Source organism: Tachyglossus aculeatus, chromosome 1 (genome assembly GCF_015852505.1).
Source record: "Tachyglossus aculeatus isolate mTacAcu1 chromosome 1, mTacAcu1.pri, whole genome shotgun sequence".
NCBI lineage: Eukaryota > Metazoa > Chordata > Mammalia > Monotremata > Tachyglossidae > Tachyglossus > Tachyglossus aculeatus.
The window spans coordinates 132490620-132508680 of NC_052066.1; the positions used below are offsets into that span (position 1 = coordinate 132490620).

The 18061-nt window shown below is 43.2% G+C and overlaps 2 non-coding genes across 2 annotated transcripts; both read right to left on the reverse strand.

Annotated features, from left to right (window-relative positions):
- Window positions 1-3796: 3796 nt before the first annotated feature.
- On the reverse strand, window positions 3797-3934 carry LOC119938081. Its single transcript, XR_005454342.1, has one exon. It is a non-coding gene; the product is annotated as a small nucleolar RNA SNORA7 (small nucleolar RNA).
- A 5977-nt stretch (window positions 3935-9911) lies between these two features.
- On the reverse strand, window positions 9912-10048 carry LOC119938525. Its single transcript, XR_005454452.1, has one exon. It is a non-coding gene; the product is annotated as a small nucleolar RNA SNORA7 (small nucleolar RNA).
- Between the last annotated feature and the right edge of the window lie 8013 nt (window positions 10049-18061).

Sequence of the window (18061 nt, forward strand, 5' to 3'; positions counted from 1 at the left end):
TAGAACAGTGCTTTGCACATAGCACTTAACAAATGCCATCATTATTATTATTATTATTATTATTATTATTATTTACAGATGAGGGAACTGGGGCACAGAGAAGTTGAGTGACTTGCCCAAAGTCACACAGCTGACAAGTGGTGGAGACAGGATTCAAACCCATGACCTCTGACTCCCAAGCCCGGGCTCTTTCCACTGAGCCACGCTGCTTCCCATCAGGAGTGGTGCGGGGTTAGACGCGTATGCATTCGTGTTAAGGTCGGCCTCCAGAGGGGCAACTGTCTTCGCTTCTTTGAGAAAGTTAAAAATAATAATAATAATAATAATAATAATAATAATAATAATAATAATAATAATAATGGCATTTGTTAATGCCGGGCCTGGAATACCCTCCCTCTGCCCATCCGCCAAGCTAGCTCTCTTCCTCCCTACAAGGCCCTACTGAGAGCTCACCTCCTCCAGGAGGCCTTCCCAGACTGAGCCCCCTCCTTCCTCTCCCCCTCATCTCCCTCTCCATCCCCCCCATCTTACCTCCTTCCCTTCCCCACAGCACCTGCATATATGTTTGTACATATTTATTACTCTATTTATTTATTTTACTTGTACATATCTATTCTATTTATTTTATTTTGTTAGTATGTTTGGTTTTGTTCTCTGTTTCCCCCTTTTAGACTGTGAACCCACTGTTGGGTAGGGACTGTCTCTATATGTTGCCAACTTGTACTTCCCAAGCGCTTAGTACAGTGCTCTGCACACAGTAAGTGCTCAATAAATACAATTGATTGATTGATTGTTAAGCGCTTACTTTGTGCGAAGCACTGTTCTAAGCGCTGAGGGGGGATACAAGGTGATCAGGTTGTCCCACGTGGGGCGCACAGTCTTCATCCCCATTTGACAGATGAGGTAACTGAGGCTCAGACAAGTGAAGTGACTTGCCCAAGGTCACACAGCAGACATGTGGGGGAACCGGAATTAGAACCCATGACCTCTGACTCCCAAGCCCGGGCTCTTTCCACTGAGCCACCCTGCCTAAACTCTGGAAAGGAAAAAGTGGGAGAAGTGTCTTGTGATCCCCTGCTTGCGTATGTGCACCAGATGTTCAAACGCATGTGACATCCCAGGCGTTACCCAGGATTGTAACTCTCCACAGCACTTGCATGAATTTGTATATATTTATTACTCCATTTTATTTGTATGTATTTACTGTACTGTACTGCACTCTTCTAGACTGTGAGCCCACTGTTGGGTAGGGACTGTCTCTATATGTTGCCAACTTGTACTTCCCAAGCGCTTAGTACAGTGCTTTGCACACAGTAATCGCTCAATAAATACGATTGATTGATTGTATTTTATTAATGACGTGTATATAGCTATAATTCTATTTGTTCTGACGATTTTCACACCTGTCTACTTGTTTTGTTTCGTTGTCTGTCTCCCCCTTCTAGACTGTGAGCCTTTTGGTGGGTAGGGACCATCTCTATATGTTGCTGATTTGTCCTTCCCAAGCACTTAGTACAGAGCTCTGTACACAGTAAGCACTCAATAAATACGATTGAATGAATTGTAACCTGACATGATGATGTCATGCGCACTTGTAACATAGTTATTGGGGGTTACCGCAACCAGAGCGTTTGTTCAATAATAATAATAATCATGGCATTTGTTAATTGCTTACTATGTGCAAAGCATTGTTCTTAGTGCTGGGGAGGATACAAGAAGCAGCTTGGCTCAGTGGAAAGACTTGGACTTGGAGCTCAGAGGTCATAGGTTCTTATCCCGGCTCTATCACTTGTTTGCTGTGTGACTTTGGGCAAGTCACTTAACTTCTCTGTGCCTCAGTTCCCCCATCTGTAAAATGGGGATTAAGACTGTGAGCCCCACGTGGGACAACCTGATTACCTTGTTTCCCCCCCTCAGCGCATTAACAAATGCCATTATTGTTATTACAAGTTGATCAGATTGTCCCACATCGGGCTCACAGTCTTCATCCCCATTTTACAGATGAGGTAACAGGCACAGAGAAGTGAAGTGACTTGCCCAAAGTCACACAGCTGAGAATTGGCAGAGCTGGGATTTGAACCCATATAATAATACTAATAATGATGGCATTTGTTAAGCACTTACTATGTGCCAAGCACTGTTCTAAGCACTGGTGGGGGGGGGGGGTACAGGGTGATCAGTTTGTCCCACAGGGGGCTCACAGCCTTCATCCCCATTTTACAGATGAGGTAACTGAGGCATAGAGAAGTTAGGTGACTTGCCCAAAGGCACACAGCTGACACATGGCAGAGCTGGGAACTCTGACTCACAAGCCTGGGCTCTTTCCATTGAGCCACGCTGTTTCTCTCGTTCAATCGTATTGAACGCTTACTGTGTGCAGAGCACTGTACTAAGTGCTTGGAAAGTACAATTCGGCAACAAATCGAGACAATCCCTATTCTATGGACCCCCCACCTCAATGTGTTGTGGGGACTCTATGTTCCTTTCTCAGGTCCCTGAGAATGTAGGTACCGTTTCTGAGCCAGGGAGTTCGGCCGCAGAAGCCAAGGCACAGGGAAAGCAGCTGCTTAAAATCTCCAAGCATAAAGCCAGCTGGTGCCCTAGGCCTCCTGGACCAGGGATAGAGCAGCAGAAAATCAGCTGACTAAACACTCTAATATCTCCCTCCCCTCTAGAGCTGCTTGACAAAGAAGTGGGTGGAGAAATTGGGGATATCTGAAAGAAAAACTATGCCTGAAGGCTGGGGGAAGGAGAGCAACTGGCTGTGACATGTAGGAAGTCTCCATCTCCTTCCAGGCCCTATATTTCCAAAGGAAAGAGACCATCTAGGAACGACTCCCTTCCTTTGCTCTTCCCCCCTCTCCCCGCCCCACAGTATATATATATATATCTCCCCCCTCTCTATATATATAGACATATATATATGTCTATATACATATAGACATATATGCATATACATATATGTATATATATGTATATATATACATATATATATGTCTCCCCCCTCTAGACTGAGCCCATTGTGGGCAGGGATCATCTCTATTGGTGTATTGTACTTTCCAAGCACTTAATACAGTGCTCTGTACATGGTAAGCTCTCAATCAATATGATCAAATGAATGAATGAATCAATCAATCAATCAGTAAATGGCTCCTTGAGCAAATTGTCTGCACCTGCTCCCTCTACTGCTCCTCCAGTTCTCTCCTTGAGCCCCTCCAATCTGGCTTCACCCTCCCCTTCCCTCCACAGAAACCATCACTGTGACTTAGTGGAAAGGGCCCAGGCTTGGGAGTCAGAGGACATGGGTTCTTACCCGACTCCACCACTTGTCCGCTGTGTGATGTTGGGCAAGTCACTTAGCTTCTCTGTGCTTCAGTTACCTCTTCTGGAAAATGGGGATTACAGGTGTGAGCCCCACGTGGGACAACCTGATTACCCAGTATCTACTCCAGCGCTTAGAACAGTGCTTGGCACATAGGAAGCACTTAGCAAATACCATTATTATTATTATTAAATAATATTCAAAGGTCACCAATGACCTTCTTGCCAACTCCAACAGTTTCTTTTCTTGTCTTGGCTTATGCTGTGGAGTCATGTGACCCATAGCGATGCCATGGACACATCTCTCTCCCAGAACACTCCACCTCCATCTGCAATCATTCTGGTAGTGTATCCATAGGGTTTACTTGGTAAAAATAAGGAAGTAGTTTTCCATTGCCTTTTTCCCCACAGGAAACTTGAGTCTCCACCACTGACTCTCTCCCATGCCGCAGCTGCCCAGCACAGGTGAGTTTTGACTGGTAGCAGATTGCCTTCCACTCGCTAACCACTGCCCAAGCTAGGAATTGAATGGGTATGCCTCTGCTTGACTCTCCCTCCCATAGTCAAGTCTGGAAGAGTACTGGAAACTCTCCAGGTGCGACCCTGAGAGGGGCAACAGCCTCTACTCTGTCCTAATTCTTCTCAACTTTTCAACTGTCTTCAACTGTTGGACCACACCCTTCTTCTGGAAACATCAGCCAACTTTAGCTTCACTGACACTGTTCTCTCCTGGTTTTCCTTCTATTTCAGACTACTCCTTCTCAGTCTCTCTCCCAGGTTTAATAATAATAATGATGATGATGGTATTCATTAAGCACTTACTATGTGCAAAGCACTGTTCTAAGCACTGGGGAGGTTACAAGGTGATCAGGTTGTCCCATGGGTGTGCTCACAGGGGGTGCTCATCTGTAAAATTCCCCATTTTACAGATGAGGTAACTGAGTCCCAGAGAAGTTAAGTGACTTGCCCAAAGTCACATAGCTGACAATTGGTGGAGCTGGGATTTGAACCCAGGTTTCTTCTCTGTCTCCCACCCCCCAACTGTGGAAATCCCTCACGGCTCAGTTCTGAGTCCCCTTCCATTCTTCAACTACACACATTTCTGTATAGAACTCATATGCTCCCATGGCTTCAAGTACCATAGCTGTGTGGAAGATTCCCAAATCTACATTTCCAGCCCTGCTCTTACTCCTCCTCTGCAGTCTTATATTTCCTCCTGCCTCTAGGACACCTCTACTCAAGCTTAACATATCCAAAACAGAACTCCTCGTCTTCCCACCCAAACCCTTGACTTTCCCATCACTGTAGGGAGCCTCACCATTCTCCATCTCAAAGCTGGTAACCTTGATGTTACCCTGTACTTCTTCCTCCTTCAACCACGTTTTCAACACTTCAGCACTGCTAAAATCAACCCTTTTCTCTCCATCCAAACTGCTACCATGTTAATCCACCCTCCTTGTTGACCTCCCTGCTTCCTGTCTCTCCATACTTCCTGCCTAGTCCATACTTTACTTTGCAGCCTGCCTAATTTTTCTATAAAACCATTCAGTCCATGTTTCCCCACTCCTCAAGAACATCTAGTGGTTGCTCATCCACCTCCACATCAAACAGAAACTCTTTACCTTAGGCTTTAAAGCACTCAATCACCTTGCCCCCACCTTACCTACCTCCCTGATTTCCTACTACAATCCATCCTACACACTTTGCTCCTCTAATGCTGGCCTACTCACTATACCCCGATCTCATCTATCTCACTTCGGACCTCTCGCCCACATTCTGCCTCTAGCCTGAAACTCCCACCCTCTTCAATCACGCTCTCCACCTTCAAAACCTTGTTAAAAACACATCTCCAAGAGGCTTTCCCTCACTAAGCCGTCTTTTCCTCTTCCCCCACCCACTTCTGTGTTGCCCTTGCACTTGGATTTCCACATTTTATTCACTCCTCTCTGGGTCCCTCAGCTCTCAAGTACATATCTGTAATTGGTTTATATTAACACCTGCCCCGCCCAGACTGTAAGGTTATTGTGGGCAGGGGAAATTTCTACCAACTTCGTTCTACTATACTCTCTCAAATACTCAGTACACAGTAAATTATCATAAATATGATTGATTGTTGATCAATTAAAAGGGAGAACTGGTACAGAATCCCCATGCAGTGAAGGAGCTGAGGCAAAGAGAAGTTAAGTGATTTGTCCAATGTCACACAGCAGGTAAGTGGCGGAGCTGGGATTAGAACCCAGGTCCTCTTGACACCCAACCATGAGCTCTTTCCACTAGGCCACACTGCTTTTCTTAATCCAAGCACTTACCCTATCCCATCTTGATTACTATATCAGCCTCTTTGCTGACCTCCCTGCCTCCTGTCTCTCTCCAGTCCATAATTCACAAATCATTTTTCAAAAAAATGTTTTCAGTCCACATTTCCCCATTCCTTATGCACTTCCACATATAACAGAAACTCTTTACCATTGGCTTTATAGCACTCAATCACTTTACCCCTCCTATCTTATTTCACGGATTATCTATTACAACCTAATCAATCAATCATTCACTCAATAATATTTACTGAACACTTACTCTGTTCAGAGCACTGTACTAAGCACTTGAGAGAGTACAATATAACAGAGTTAGGATGGACCTTAGAGAATGCCTGAAGGTCCATGACTTGGCTCTGAGAGTAGACTTTTTCTTTGAACTTGATATATGTTATATTACCATTTGATTCTTTCTCTTGGAAAATATGTAATAGATTTCTGTTGGATAGCTATATACATGTACCCCAGAGATGTTAAAATGAGTTATTAGATGTTGAATTACAGACACTAGTAAAAGTAAATATAAAGTCATATTTGATGCTATGAAAGGTAATAAAACCACAGAGAGGTTCCTGGCAAGGCTGATGACTTAAGAAAGAGGGGTAAGGGTACAGAACTAGATGTAAGAAACTTGGGCCATTTTTTCTAATGGTATTTGTTAAGTGCTTATTATATGCCAGACACTGTACTAAGTGCTGGAGTAGATAAAGCTGATCCCACATGGGGCTCACAGTCTTGCAGATGAGCTAACTGAGGCACAGATAGTTTGGATGTCTACCCCAGGGTCACACAGGGAGTGACAGGGATGATGGAGTCAGGATTGAAGCCCAGGTCTTCTGACTCCCTTAGTCCACTTTGTTTCTTACTGCTTAAATCAGTGTCTTGCCACTGATTTGCCAATTGCGGGGTCAACAATTTTGATAAGTTGAAAATTTTTCCAACTAAAAGTTGCGATTTGTCTAAAGGGTAAAAATTTGTTTTGGGGTGGAATATTTTCAAGCTTGACTAGCATTTTTCCAGTCACCTACCAATTTCTGCTTTCTCTTTCTCACCACATTTCCCACTTTCATTAGAGACAGCAGCGTGGCTTAGTGGAAAGAGCCCGGGTTTGGGAGTCAGAGGTCATGGGTTCTAATCCCAGCTCTGCCATTTGTCAGCTGTGTGACTTTGGGCAAGTCACTTAACTTCTCTATGCCTCAGTTACGTCATCTGTAAAATGGGGATGAAGACTGTGAGCCCCACGTGGGACAACCTGAACACCTTGTATCCCCCATTGCTTAGAACAGTGCTTCGCACATAGTAAGCGCTTAACAAATACCATCATTATTTTTAAGCGCTTACTGTGGGCAGAGCACTGTATTAAGCACTTGGGAAAGAACAATACAACAATAAACAGTGACAATTCCTGCCCACAGTTTACAGTGGGGAAGACAGATATCAATGCAAATAAATAAATTACAGATATATACATAAGTGCTGTGGGGCTGGGAGTGGGAAAGAGCAAAGGGAAAAAGGCAGGGCGATGCAGAAGGGAGTGGGAAATGAGGAAAAGTGGGCTTAGTCTGGGAAGGCCTCTTGGAGGAGATGTGCCTTCAATAATGCTTTGAAGAGGTGGGGAATAATGGTCTGTCGGATTTGAGGAGGGAGGGCATTCCAGGCCAGAAGCAGGATTTGGGCCAGGGATTGGCAGTGAGAGAGGAGAGATTAAGGTACAGTGAGAAGGTTAGCACCACAGGAGCGAAGCATGTGGGTTGGGTTGTAGAAGGAGAGAAGCGAGGTGAGATAGGAGGGGGCAAGGTGATGGAATGCTTTAGAGCCAATGGTGAGAAGTTTTTGTTTGATACGGAGGTGGATAAGCAACCACTGGAGATTTTTGAGGAGGGGAGGCGACGTGTTCTGAACGTTTTTGTAGAAGTATGATCCGGGCAGCAGAATGAAGTGTGTACTGGAGTGGGGAGAGGCAGGAGGTTGGGAGGACAGCAAGGAGGCTAAGGTTCCCAGAACCCTCCCCCTCCTACCACTCCCCCACTTTCCCAACTTTTTGTCCATCTCCTCCCCCTCTAGACTGTAAGCTTATGTTGGGCAGGGAATGTGTCTGCTATATTGTTATATTATACTCTCCCAAGTGCTTAGTACAGTGCTCTGCACACAGTGAGCGCTCAATAAATACAGCTGACTGAATGACTAGACACATTCCCTGCTCACAAGGAACTTACATTCTAGAGAGGAAGATGGACTTAAATGTAAACAAATTATGAATATGTACATAAGTGCTGTGGGACTGAGGGTGGGATGAATAAAGGACGTAAGTTCAAACACAAAGGTGATTCAGAAGAGAATGAGAGAAGAGGAAATGAGGGCTTAGTCAAGCAAGTCCTCATGGAGGAGATGTGATTTTAATAAATCTTTGAAGGTGGGGAGAGTGATCATCTGTGGAACATGAAAGTGGAGAGAGTTCCAGACCAGAAGCAGAACATAGCTAAGGTGTCAGTGCAGAGATAGATGAGATCGAGGTACAGCAAGTACATTGGCATTAGAGGAGCGAAGTGGGTGGACTCGGTTTACAGTAGGAAAACAGAGAGGTAAGTTAGGAGGGGGCAAGTTGATTGAGTGCTTTAGCAGACTATATATATATATGTATGCATACATGCGTGTGTATACATATACACACATGTATGTATGTATACACACACATACATGTATGTGTGTGTTTATATATACATACACTTCCCTTTGCAAAATCATCCAACAATATCCCCAGGACCTGTTATCATCTTTGAATGAATATTTTTCCTCATATGCACAAATAGTAGTTAACCCAGCTGTACCTTTCGAATACAGGACTGGACCTAACATGCCAGAAACATTTGTGTGTGCACTAGCAGAAAAGTGTTCTCTTCTGTCTCTAACACCAGGTTAAAGAAGAGTAGCACTTCATTTCTAGAGATGAGAATGACAATAGCTTGGAATCCATCAGATTTTGAGTGAACTCAGGAATCTTGGAGTTGCCTATCCACCTCCACATCAAACAAAAATTGCTCACCATTGGCTTTAAAGCACTCAATCACCTTACCCTCTCCTACCTCGCTTCACTACTCCCCTACAACCCACTGGCACACTTCACTCCTCTAATGCTAACCTTCACACTGTACCTCGATCTCATCTATCTCACTGCCAACTCCTTGCCCACATCCTGCCTGTGGCCTGGAGTGCCCTCCCTCCTCAAGTACAACAGACAATTACTCTCCCCTGCTTCAAAACCTCACTGAAGGCACATCTCCTCCAAGAGGCCTTCCCTGATTAAGCCCTTTACCATTTCTCCCACTCCCTTCTGCATCGCCCTAACTTGCTCCCTTTATTCATCCCCCCTCCCAGCCCCACAGCACTTATGTACGCATCTGTAATTTATTTATTTATATTAATATGTATCCCCCTCTAGACTGTAAGCTCGTGGGCAGGGAATGTGTCTGTTTATTGTTGTATTGTACTCTCCCGAGTATTTAGTGCAGTGCTCTGCACACAGTGAGCGCTCAATAAGTATGAATGAATGAATTGAATGAATGAGTTTGAGAGATGGAATGAGCCCAAGTTAAACAAAAACCGCTGTGCCCTGCTCTTAGCTCATTATGGGAAGGGAACCTATCTGCTAATTCTGCTATATTGTACTCTACCAAGTGCTTAGTACAGTGCTGTAAGTACTCACAGTGTGGCCTGGGAGTCAGAAGGACCTGGTTTTTAATCCCAGCTCTGCCATTTGTCTGCTGTGCGACTTTGGACAAGTCACTTCACTTCTTTGAGCTTCAGTTACCTCATCTGTAAAATGGGGATTAAGACTGTGAGCCCCATATGAGACATGGACTGTGTCCAACCTGATTACCTTGTATCTACCCCAGCTTTTAGAACAGTGCCTGGCATATAGTAAGCACTAAACAAATACCACTTAAAAACATTATTGCTTTATTGATTGGTTGTTGGTAATCCCTAAAGCAAAGGAAATAACCATTCATCTTCTTAGAAATCAACAGGAATCACCCTCTACAGTCTAGAGGGTGAGTTGTTGTTGTCTTATGCTGCTGTGTTTGACCCATAGGGACACCATGGACACATCTCTCCCAAAACGCCCTGTCTCCATCTGCAATCGTTCTGGTAGTGTATCCATAGAGTTTTCTTGGTAAAAATATGGAAGCTGTTTACCACTGCCTCCATCTGCACAGTAAACAAGTCTCTGCCCTTGACTCTCTCCCATGCCGCTGCTGCCAAGCACAGATGAGTTTTGATTGTAGCAGATTGCCTTCCACTCACTAGCCACTGGCCAAGCTAGAAATTGAATGGGCAGGCCTCTGCTTGGCTCTCCCTCCATAGTCGAGACTGGTAGAGTACTGGAAACTCCCCAGGTGTGACCCTGAGAGGTGCTGGAGGGTGAGACGGATGTTAAAATAAATTATGGATATGTACATAAGTGCTTTGGGGCTGAGGGAGGGGTGAATAGAGGGTGCAAATCCAAGTACACGGGTGGCACAAGGGAGTGGGAGTAGGGGAAACGAGGCCTTATTCAGGGAAGGTTTCTTGGAGGAGATGTGCTTTTAATAAGGCTTTGAAGGGGGAGGAGAGAAATAACCTGTTGGATATTAAAGAGGAGGGAATTCCAGGCCAAAGGCAGGACATGGGCGAGGGGTTAGTGGTAAAATAAGTGAGATTGAAGTACAGTGTGTAGATTGGTGTTAGATGATCAGACCGAATAAGCTGGGTTGTAATAGGAAATAGTGAGGTAAGATAGGAAAAGGCAAAGTGACTGAATGCTAAAGTCAATGGTAAGGCATTTCTGTTGGATGCAAAGGTAGATGGGCAGCCATTGGAAGTTCTTGAGGAATGGGGCAACATGGACTGATTTTTTTTAAAAAAAGATCTAGGTAGCAGTATGCAATATGGACTGGAGAAAGGAGAATCTATAATTTACAGTTAAAGAAAGTGTTACCCCGAATGTATGGAACAGGTATTCCGGATTGTGCTGCAGTGTTATCGAAGGAGCAGTTGGGCTATCCTTTCTCTGATCCAAGTGCAGTAAGGGTCTCAAAGACCCCAACCAGACCTCTGGAATGAATCAAGGGAAGTTATTTAGAGTTGCCCCAAGGCTGAGTCACTGTCTTCTAGACTGTAAGCTCCTTGTGCGCAGGAAACATGTCTGCCAACTCTGTATCTTACTGTCCCAAGCCCTTATTACAGTGCTCTGCACACAGTAAGTGTTCAATAAATATGAATGATTGATTGACCTTGAGTTCCCAGTTGTAAAGAGGGAAAGTTGATTGCTCCTCTGGTAAAGGTCTCATACTTCCAGATCAGTCAATTAATAAATCATACTCACTGAGTGCTCATTCTGTTTAGAGCACTGACTGTTTGGGAAAGTACAGTATAACAGAGTTGCTACACATGTCTCCACCCACAAGGAGCTTACAGTCTGGAGTGGGAGACACACATTAATATGAATAAATAAATTTTGGATCAATAAATAATGTCTCTGTATATAAATGCTGTGGGGCTGAGGGTGGGGTTAATAAAAGGTGGAAATCCAAGTGCAAAGTTGACACAGGAGTGGCAGAAGACGAGTTTCAGGGCAGAGGCATGATATGGATGAGGGGCAGCGAGATAGGCGAGATCAAGGTACACTGAATAGTTTGGCACTAGATGAGCAAAGTGTTAAGGCTGGATTACAGTGGGAAATCAGAGAAGTAAGTAGAAGAGGGCAAGGTGACTGAATGCTATTAAGTCAATGAAAAGGAGTTTCTGTTGATGTGGAGGTGGATGGGCAACTCTGGAGGTTCTTGAGAATGGGGGAACCATGGACTGACAGTTTTGTAGACAAATGATACAGTCAGCAGAGTGAAGCATGGCCTGGAGTGGGGAGAGACAGGAGGCAGGGAGGTCAGCGAGAAGTCTGATGCAATAATCAAGGCAGGATAGGATAAGTGATTGGATTAATGTGGTAGCCATTTGAATGGCGAGGAATGGGCAGATTTTAGCGATTTTTTGAAGGTTGAACCGACAGGATTTGATGGCAGATTGAATATGTGGGTTGAATGAGAAAGATGAATTTCTATCAACTGTTGTATTGAACTCTCCCAAGCCTTTGGTATACAGTAAGCATTCAATAAATACCATTGATGATGATGATGATGATCAAGGTCAAGGGCTTGTGAGACACAGAGGATAGTAGTGCTGTCCACAGTGATGGGAAAGCTAAGTGGAGGGCAAGGTTTGGGTGGGAAGATGAGGAGTTCTGTTTTGGACATGTCAAGTTGGAGGTGTTGGCAGGCATCCAAGTAGAGATGTCCAGAAGGCAGGAGGAAATACAAGACAGCAGAGGAGAAAGATCAAGGCCGTTGATGTAGATTTGGGAATCATCCACCTAGATGGTAACTGAAGCCATGGGAGAAAATGAGTTCTCCAAGAGAGTGGGTGTAGCTCTATGAGTGTTGTCTCTGCCTGTCCTTCCAACCATATCTGTCTCTCTTCTTTTCCTGCTCTTTTCTCCCCACCTCATTCATTTGTACCTCTCTTTTCTCCCCACCTCATTCATTTGTACCTCTGACCCTCTGTTGGACATAGAAACCATTCCCATTAGGGTGTGGGACTAGGAACAATTCCCAATGGTCTCAGCATGGGGAGTATGCATTAGAGAATAGAAATTGCACCTTTAAATGTCTCCTTGGTGTGGAGTCTCCTGTCCCAGCCCTTCCTATTGGGATTCTGGTCAGCCCTGGGCCCCACCCCACCCGTCAAGGAGGAGTAGGAATAATAACAATTAACAAGCACCTGTTTGGTGTGGTTCACTGTACTAGGCGCTTTTTAAAAAAAGCATTCCAGAGTCTCACTCTCTAGGAGGGTCCTTAGAGAGGGTGCTTCTTTTGAGCGCTTCAGCTCCCGGAAGCCCCTGCCTTCTTGTTCCCCTGACCAGATGATATAGCCACCTTATATGGAGTAATGTCATCATCTTTGTTTAAAGAACAAATAGGAAAAAGTTAACTCAAGTTTGGGGTTGAGACTAACGTGATTTATTAATGTAGGTAAAACAATATAGGTAAAACAATCATGACATTTACTTACCCTCAGTTACAGGGACTTTAAGGGAAATTATCTTTCACTGGTTCTAAAGGAACTCTAAGGTGCATTGAGGAGGTAAATGAGAAGCTAAAAACCTTGGATTATAGTGCCTTTCAAAATGTCCTATAATCAAAATATTGGAATGTTGTAAGGACCATACAAAAACCAGTAGAACGAGTCATTTTTTGAAAAAGCAATTTATTTAAATTGAAGTACAGTGCCATTTTGACAACCAGCCACCTCACCAGCTAATGATAGGGTGAACTTTTGTTTCAAATCTTAAATTCAGTCAAAACTTTCTTTCGGGACATGGGTGGTCTACACTTTGACATGCACTCTGATTTCATTGAGATTGATGGTGCCAAGCTTTTAAAGTGTTAAAAGCAAATAAATAAATTAAGACATCTCTATAATATTGTTATAATTATTTCCTATAGAAAATATCACCTGCTCTGATTGTTTTTCTTCACACATTCTCTAGATCCTATATAGTAGAGTACGATACATTAAACTGACTGACGTTACGGAGCTGACAAACCAGCATTGTCAGGAAAAAAAACTGAAATTCATCTACTTTAAAAATACCTTTTCTTTTATAAAGATTAAAATTAGAAACAGTGTAATGTTCTGACACAATTTCCACTACTTGATGATTCTCACTGCACAGAAACTCAAGAATATTTATTACATCAATAGCCACTATTTATCCATATTTATTAATTGCCACTGGGTGCTTGATAATTAGAACTAAGATAGCAGCAGAATAATTTAAGTAGACTGAGATGAACAAGAACAAAGGAAAGATGATAGAATTGTTACATGTATATTAGATGTAGGATGGCTGGGGTCACCTTGATTTACACTGAACAAAGATTCAAATGAAAACTACTGTGGACCCCTCCATATTTGTCATACCCCAAAGGAAAAGATGGAGTGGGGAAGCTGGTGAGGATCTGATTGATTGATTGACTGATTGATCTGTTGCTAGCTCTAGAAAAGCCCTGGCAACCATAGCCAAACAAGGAACCCACCCAGAAAAAAAGTGGCCAATGTTTACTCAATATTACAATTGGAAAGAATAATAACAGAGGGATTAAAACAAAGGTTACACACAAATGGAGATTTACCCTGTATATACCAGGACTAACTAACGGATCAACATATGGCTTTGGCTAAGGCCTGCACAGTCCTCATGCTTTTGTTTGGGGAAAAAGGTAGAATCTATCATCCCCAAAAGCAATCCTTATGTCTCTGGTCTATTTTATCAGAGATAGTGGTTAAGCACAGAGAAACAATATTATGTGGCCTCTCCTCTGCTGGCAGGGACTCCAGCAGTAGGCACAGACCAGGGAGCAGCCATCCAGGAGGTAGACAAACAACTAGCTGAGGTAAAAGCAGCTAACAGAGGTTTTCCTCTGGGAAATCCTTTAGGTATAAACAAAACTCCACCCCAGGTCTGCCCGGGGTATATTTAAGCTGCCATCTATGGCAGCAAAGTCAAACCCCTCCCTGCATGTCCCAGTGGCCTTTGGGAAATGGAGGTCAAACAACCCCTTTGTTCCCTGGGTAACGCGGCTCTTTTTCTCTCTTTCTGCTGAACTGTAAGCTCACTGTGGGCAGGAAGCATGTCTACAACCTCCGTAATAATAATAATAGTGGCATTTGTTAAGCGCTTACTACATGCAAAGCACTGTTCTAAGTGCTGAGGAGGATACAAGGTAATCAAGTTGTCCCACATGGGGCTCAGTCTTAATCCCCATTTTACCGATGAGGTAACCGAGGCACAGAGAAGCTAAGTGACTTGCCCAAAGTCACACAGCTGACAGGTGGTGGAGCCGGGATGAGAATCCATGACCTCTGACTCCCAAGCCCAGGCTCTTTCCATTGAGCCATGCTGCTTCCCTTAATACAGTGCTCTGCAGACAGTAAGCGCTCAATAAATACCACTGATTGATTTTGCCCTGTTATTCCCATGCCACTTTCAACCATTCATGGACATAAATTCTCTGTGACTCAGTTACTCATCTGTAAAATAGGGATTGACTGAGAGACCTACATGGGACAAGAACCCTATTTTCTTGTATCAATCCAAGAACTTAGTACAGTGCCTGGCACATAGTAAATGCTTAACAAATGCCATAAAAAATACACACACACACAAGTCAACAAACAAAAAACAAGGTCTGTTTGGAATGTTTAGAAGCACCCCACTCTACTCAAGAGACTACCTGTGATTCAGCCATCTAACAGTATTGCAGGGTAAGTTTGTTAGACAAGGAAACACTGTTAAATTCTGCAGACAACTCTGCTGGCTTAGAGAATGGTACTTCTCTTTACATGCAATCAGCAGACCCATACTGATTTAGTTTTTTGGTACTTTTGGGATGATTAATGATTAAAAATGATTTTTTTCTGACCAGTTCAATCTTTTAATGTCAAATTCATAGCTCATAGATGCATAACTCATGCCCTAAATGTTTCTTGTTTGGGCCCATTAAAGTTTCATGAAAAGGTTGCATGATTTATTCATTCCAAGTATGAATATCTGTCTTCTAAAAGCTGATATTTTCATTTTAACAGACAAAAAAATTGGAACTGCTTGTCTTCAGGGGATAATTAGAGCATTTTATTAATATTTTGAAAATAATATCTTGACAGCCTTGAATTTTTCACATTTTTATTTTGATCCAGGTAAAAGCATGGCATGAATAATTTTGCATTGGTGGCCAAAACATTATTACTCCACTGAACATTTTTGTTACTTACAAATAAAAATGCTGATTCTAACAAGATCTCAAATATGTTAGAACTGCTTTCAAGACTTCACAATACTGAGACGTATCCTCCTCAGGTACCACTGGACTCTTCAAGACTAGAGTATCAGAAATATAGAGAGACAGTTATCAGATACCAATATCAAAACAACCCATCTGGACTCAGATAACCTGGAGAAATCTTAACTTATTAAAGTTTCTTTCGAGTGTTTGTTGAAAGAGCATGAGGTAAAACTGGGTTTATCCATACAATCTTATTACACTGAACAAGAGTTAAGCAGTTCAACCAATAAAGACATATGCTACAAAACAGGCCTCATTTTTATGGAAGCAGTTGCAGTAGTCAATCTTTTTGATTTGACAATAACAGTGGTAGTCAGGATAGGGCCACACTCAATTGCTTCTGTAGATTCTTTTTCTCTTGCAGAAAAGTACATTCATCATGTTCTTCCAGCTGTCTCACCACTCTCTTCAATTTTTTATCTGTTTATGAAATTAAGTACTTACTATGTGCCAGGCACTGTACTAAACTCTGGGGTAGATACAATTTAATCTTGTTGGACGCAGTCCCTGTCCCAGATAATAATAATGATAGCATTTATTAAGTGCTTACTATGTGCAAAGCACTGTTCTAAGCGCTGGGGAGGTTACAAAGTGATCAGGTTGTCCCACGGGGGGCTCACAGTCTTAATCCCAATTTTACAGATGAGGTAACTGAGGCCCAGAGAAGTGAAGTGACTTGCCCAAAGTCACACAGCTGACAATTGGTGGACCCGGGATTTGAACCCATGACCTCTGACTCCAAAGCCCGGCTCATAGTCTTAATCCCCATTTTACAGATGAGGTAACTGAGGCGCAGAGAAGTTAAGTGACTTGCCCAAAGTCACACAGCTGACAAGTGGCGGAGTCAGAATTTGAACCCATGACCTCTGACTCCAAAGCCCGGCTCTTTCCATTGAGCCACGCTGCTTCTCATACCACAATTTACTGTGGTTAAACTTTTAAGTTAAACTTTTTTTTGGAAGTGAATCAATAGCAGGTCCTGGAAAAAAAACAAAACAATAAACTCTACACTAAGGTAAGAGGATGAAAAATGTCCCCCAAAAGACAGCACTCATTTGTTGAAACAGCTGTTGGCAGTTGGATCAATCAATGCTACATCAACCTACACATACTCAGAATTTTGGACCTGCTTAGTTAACTCTGTTTTTGCATTACATTTACTAATATGAGTTTGCTGTAAGCTGACTGTTTAAAAATTGCCAGGCTCATGTCCAACATAATTCAAAGATTTAACATTAATCAATCAATGGTATTTAATGAGCGCTTACTGTATGCAGAGCACTGTACTAAGTGTTTGGGAGAGTACAGTATAACTGAGTTGGTAGACACATTTCCTGTCAACAACGAGTTTACAGTGTAGAGGAGGAGACAGACATTAATATAAACAAATTTTGGATATGTACATAAGTGCTGTGGAGCTGAGGGAGGGGTGAATAAAGGAAGCAAATCAGAGCAATGCAGAAAGGAGTGGGAGAAGAGGAAATGAGGGCTTAGTCAAGGAAGGCGTCGTAAAGGAGATGTGCCTTCAGTAAGGCTTTGAAGCAGGTGAGAGGGAGAGTGTTCCAGGCCAGAGGCAGAATCTAAGTAGTCTTCCAATAGTTCATTTGTGCATCCAAGAACTAAATGAGTAAGAGAAGCGAAGTTTAGTATGAAGGAGTGGTCTAAGACTCACAAGATTGGACAAATTCCTCATTTTTTTAAAAATGGTATTTGTTAAGCACTCAGCTGCCTTCAACGCTTTTGACCACCCCCTTCTCCTGGAAACATTATCTACCCTCGGCTTCACTGACATTGTCCTCTCCTGGTTCTCCTCCTAGCTCTCCGGTCGCTCATTCTCAGTCTCTTTTGCGAGCTCCTCTTCCGCCTCGCACCTCTTAACTGTGGGGGTCCCTGACGGTTCACTTCTAGGTACCCTTCTATTCTCTCTCTACAGCCACTCCCTTAGACAACTCATTCGCTCCCATGACTTTAACTACCACCTCTATGTGGATGATTCCCAAATCTACATTTTTAACCCTGATCTCTCTCCCTCTCTCCAGTCTCCTGCTTTCAAGGCATCTTTATGTGGCTGTCCTGCCATCACTTCAAACTTAACGTGTCCAAAACAGGACTCCTTATCTTCCCATCCAAACCCTGTCCTATCCCTGACTTTTCCATCACTGTAAACAGCACCACCATTCTCCCTGTCTCACAAGCCCACAACCTTGGTTATCCTTGACTCCTCTCTCCCATTCATCCCAAATAATCTATCACTAAATCCTGTCAGTTCAACCTTCACAACATCACTAAAATCAGTCTTTTCCTCTCCATCCAAACTGCTACCATGTTAATCCATATACTCACCCTATCCCATCTTGACTACTGTACAGCCTCCTTGCTGACCTCCCTGCCTCCTCGCTCTTCCCACCCATCTATATTTCACTCTGCTGTCTGCAACACTTTTCAGCAAAAACAATAAAGCCATGTTTCCCCACTCTCCAAGAACCTCCA